The sequence below is a fragment of the Octopus bimaculoides genome, chromosome 9 (assembly GCF_046866305.1).
Source record: "Octopus bimaculoides isolate indiv1 chromosome 9, ASM4686630v1, whole genome shotgun sequence".
NCBI classification, from domain to species: Eukaryota; Metazoa; Mollusca; class Cephalopoda; order Octopoda; family Octopodidae; genus Octopus; species Octopus bimaculoides.
Window position 1 is genome coordinate 87605551 of NC_142936.1, and position 5000 is coordinate 87610550.

A 5000-nucleotide genomic window follows, 5' to 3' on the forward strand; every position below is an offset into this window, starting at 1 on the left:
ATTGGCCTTTGCCTTTCCCTAGGACAACATCAGTGATGTGGAGAGGTGAGTTTAGTATGTGTGGGTAACTGCTGGTCTGTCACAAAACAACCTTGCCTGGACTCGTGCACAACACTGGTTACCAAGCAGTGAGAGGGGGCGACAAATACAGACACAAAAACAGATACACACATGCATACATGACAAGGCTTCCGTACAGTTTCCATTTTCCAAATTCACTGAAGGTAATGGTCAGCCTGGAGCTATATACTAACAGATACTTGGCCCAAGGTCCCACGCAGTGGGACTGAAGCGGAGACCATGTAGTTACAAAGTGAGATTCTTAACCACACAGCCAGTTTCTAAAATTACCCACGAAGCCTCAAATTTTGCAGGAAGTGAATGTAGGGGTGGTGGTGTAGTGGATTGATGTAGAAACCAGTACATATACTTCATCAACCCCAGAAAGACAAAATGTTGAAATTGACCAAGGCAAGATTTGAACCCAGGACTTCAGGGTAACTAAATGCTTCAAAGTACTCAGTTTAATACCCCCCACTGTTTCTGATATTAGGGTACCTGATTATCACGTTTTTATTGCTTTCTTTTTTTTTTATTTTTAATTTTGTGGGCGTGTCTCTAAGTATGCATGTGTATATATGCATGTATTTGCTTACGTGAGTGTATGTTGTCTGATGCTACAATGGGCTGATTTAATTAATCTTGTATATTGGCAATCTTCCAACAACACATAACGATATAATTATGTATGTATATGTGTGTGTGTGTGTGTGTGTGTGTGTGTGTGTATGTGTGTGTGTAAAGGTTAGAGATTGTATGTATGTGTATGTATGCAACTGGATGCATCTGTGTAGAAGCTTACATTTCAGAGTGTGTGCATGTGTTTGTGAGTGAGTGTGTGTGTGAGTGAGTGCATGTATAATTGCAAATGTGTGTGTGTGTGTGTGTGTGTGATGGGTGGAGACCCAAATCTGAAGGCCTGTTGTTTATTTTTGCTAACATATTTAAATCTCCAATGGACGGACTTCTCATGAAGATGCAAGTGAACACCACTGCCCAGAATGGAACCTGAACCAAAGGGGGCAGCCTTTACATGGTAGCCTGATCTGCTAGAAACAGCAGTCAACTTACCCTCAAAGCACACTATACATTCTTAAAAAGAAAAACAACAAAAAAAAAAAGACAATGGATAATGTAGTCATAGATATGCAATCAGACAGGGTGGTCATAGCTGGAATGTCACTGGCCATAAGTCTGTTTCATTCAGGGTTGACTTGGACCTTAGACAACAACTTCTGATATTCTTTTTCCATCCTCCTCATCCTTCTCTACCTTATCGTTACTGATGCCAGAGCCAGCAGACCTAAGGAGAGAACATGTCATCTGGTGTTTACTCGTTTCTGTTTTGCTGTAACAAGGGCAAAAGGGGGAAAATCTGGTGGGAAATTTGGGGAACAGTGAAGTAACAACTGACCCCGCAATACATGACTTATTTTATAGTCCCCACATAAAGATGAAATACAAAGTCAACTTCAGCTGGATTTGAACTCAAATGTAATTAAGCATTGCAAAGAATTTAACTCATTCTGCTTGCTATTTCTGCTATCCACTGCAGCAACAACATCAATAATAATAATAATAATAATAATAATAATAATAATAATTTGTAACAAAGATTCAAGGTCAGAAAATTGAGTGGAGAAGAAGGAAGAGACAATTAACCCAATACTGGAAGAGTACTTTATTTAATCGACCACAGGAAGGATGAAAAGCCAGGTTGATTTCAGTGGGATTTGAACTCAGAATGTAAAGAGCTCAAACAAAACCACCACAATAATTTCCTCAGAAGGCAAGGAACATAGCCAACACAATCTGTTGTAGCACGTTACTGGTACTTTGGGGGAGGTGCTCTGAAGTCATGAACTGAGAGATGAAAGATAGCAACCATTCAACCACTTCCAAGGAGAATTTGAACCTAGTACCTCGAGATACAGACAGACTCGGCTGAGAAGTGGAATAATACTTCTGAAGGTAAGATTTCATGACCGTGCATGTGTGTGTGTGTGTGTGTGTGTGTGTGTGTGTGTGTGCTTGTATACATGTATTTAGCCATGTGCATATAATGTGTGTGTGTGTCCTTGTATGGTAGGTAGATGTGTGCATGTCTAAGCATGTACATATTTGACTACACGTGTATCTGGGAGGGAGAGAGAGGGAGGAGAGAGAAAGCGACAGAGAGAGGAGAGAGAAAGCGACAGAGAGAAGGAGGGAGATAGAAGGAGGAGGGAGATAGAAGGAGGAGAGAGAGAGAAAGGGAGGGAGGGAGGGAGAGAGAGAGAGAAAGAGAGAGAGAGAGAAAGATAGAGTGAGAAAGAAAGAGAGAAAGTAAGAGAGAAAGTAAGAGAAAAAGAAAGGGAGAAAGAAAGGGAGAAAGAGAGAGAGAGAGTATATATGTATGTATTTAAATGGATGTATATACACATAGTTGCAAGCATATGCAGTTGTATACATAAGAATCTGTACAAATGAACATGAGTATGTATGCGTTAAGCCTTTTGTTACCATATTTCAGTGGAATTATGCTGGCATTGTGTCAATTAATTTAAAAAAAATAATGATGAATTTAGTAAAATAACCGTCATTATTAAGCTGAGATTTAAGACATAAATTAACACAAAATTTTAATGGAAGGTTTTTTTTTTTTTTAAATTTGTATCACTGAACCAATGGCAGTCTCAGGCAGGTCGGTGCCAAAAGGGTTATGTACAACTGCATCAGTGTATCTGCAGGAATGATGGGTGTGTAAAAGATGGAGTGGCTTTTCTGTGTTCAAACCTGTGCACGTGTTCACACACACACACACACACGCCCCCCCCCATCACAGATAACGGCTATGAATCTCAGCGGAAGTACCTGACAATTTTCCTTATCAACACCTAACAACCTACAATACTTGACCTCCACCCACCCTCCCACCTCCTTACACAGAAAGAAGACTACTAAATATAATTTCATCCAAAAACTTCTAACCCCCAACACACATTTATCTGTATGGCCTCAAATTCATTCATTTATTTATATATCGTTGTCGTCGTTGTTTAACGTCTGCTTTCCATGCTGGCATGGGTTGGACAGTTTGACTGAGGACTGGTAAGCCATGAGGCTGCACCAGGCTCTAATCTGATCTGGCAAGGTTTCTACAGCTGGATGCCCTTCCTAACGCCAACCACTCTGAGAGTGTAGTGGGTGCTTTTTACATGCCACTGGGATGGGAGCCAGTCAGGCAGCACTGGCATCAACCACACTCGAATGGTGCTTTTATATGTGCCACCGGCACGGTGCCAGTCACACACACACACACATACACACACACACACACACACACACACATATGATAGATCGCTAGCCACTAAACCTTTTTCTATTTTCTCTCCCTGTTTATTTCTGTGTTCTTTTCTGTCGAAGAACGTAGGCTTGAAACGTAAAAGACTTTCTCAATTCCCAAGCGTTAAACTAATACATCTGTTTGTTGCTTACACACCCGTCTTCATCCTCTGCTTTTTTTTTTTGTAAATTCTCACTATATATATATATATATACATATATGTTATACTTTGACAAAAAGAGGGATGACAATGGCTTCAGGGTTTAAGGTCTGCTACAGCCTTTGCCAGAGCAGTCCGCCCAACAAGCTAAAACATTGAAGTCACCGTCACCCTGCTTCTTGTAAAGGTATCATGGCACTCCGGTTACGACGATGACGAGGGTCCCAGTTGATCTGATCAATGGAACAGTCTGCTTGTGAAATTAATGTGCAAGTGGCTGAGCACTCCACAGACACATGTACCTTTAACGTAGTTCTCGGGGAGATTCATCGTGACACAGAGTGTGACGAGGCTGGCCCTTTGAATTACAGGCACAACAGAAAGAGGAAGAAAGAGTGAGAGAAAGTTGTGGTGGAAGAATACAGCAGGGTTTGCCACCAGCCCTTGCTGGAGCCTTGTGGAGCTTTAGGTGTTTTTGCTCAATAAACACTCACAACGCCCGGTCTGGGTATTGAAACCGCGATCCAATGACCGTGAGTCTGTTGCCTTAACCACTGGGCCATTGCACCTCTACTTGTAAAAGTATAATAAATATGTACTTTACAAAGAAAGTATTGAGTAACTCTTCAGTTTAATGTCAAATTGTTTTTATTATATCTTGACATACATAAAATAATATATAGCATCATCTTCATAATTTAATGTCTATTTTCCATGCTGGCATGGGTTGAACAGTTTGGCCAGAACTGCACCAGTTCCAGTCTGATTTGCTTTGGTTTCTATGGCTGGATGCCCTTCCTAATGACAATCCCTTTATAAAGTGTGCTGGATACTTCTCAGGTGACACCGACACGGCTGCTTTCCAGGCGGCACCAGCATGGCCTGCTTCCCAGGTGGCACCAGCACGGGTGCTTCTTACGCAGAACTGACATGGGTGCTTCCCAGGCGGCACTGGCACGGGTGCTTCCCAGGTGGCATGGGCACAGGTGCTACTCAGGCAGCATGGGTGCTCTTTACATGGAACTGGCAGACACACACACACACACACCCTATATAGGCGTCAGAGGTAGTAGTAAATCTGATTATATATATATATATATATATGTATATATATATATATATATATATATATATACATACATACATATATATATACTCTCTGAGTGGTTGGCGTTAGGAAGGGCATCCAGCTGTAGAAACTCTGCCAAATCAGACTGGAGCCTGGTGTTGCCATCCGGTTTCACCAGTCCTCAGTCAAATCGTCCAACCCATGCTAGCATGGAAAGCGGACGTTAAACGATGATGATGATGATGATGATGACATACATACATACATATACACATATATATATATATGTATAAAGTGTTAAGAGTACCCCTGATGCATCGGGCAATATGATATGCTTGAGAAGACCTATTGAATCAAGTAAAACCAATATCGTAGCTGTGGCCAGT

The 5000-nt window shown here is 41.4% G+C and overlaps 2 protein-coding genes across 2 annotated transcripts in view; one reads left to right on the plus strand and one right to left on the minus strand.

The window, feature by feature from the left end:
• LOC106869704 (uncharacterized) overlaps window positions 1-5000 on the minus strand; it is a 163965-nt gene that overhangs the window by 116859 nt on the left and 42106 nt on the right. The gene's annotated exons all lie outside the window — the stretch shown is intronic.
• LOC106882755 (bifunctional coenzyme A synthase) overlaps window positions 982-5000 on the plus strand; it is an 85738-nt gene continuing 81719 nt past the window's right edge. Inside the window, exon 1 of the mRNA XM_052970839.2 lies at window positions 982-2031. The gene's annotated coding sequence lies outside the window, so the exon portion shown is untranslated. The remainder of the gene's footprint in view (window positions 2032-5000) is intronic.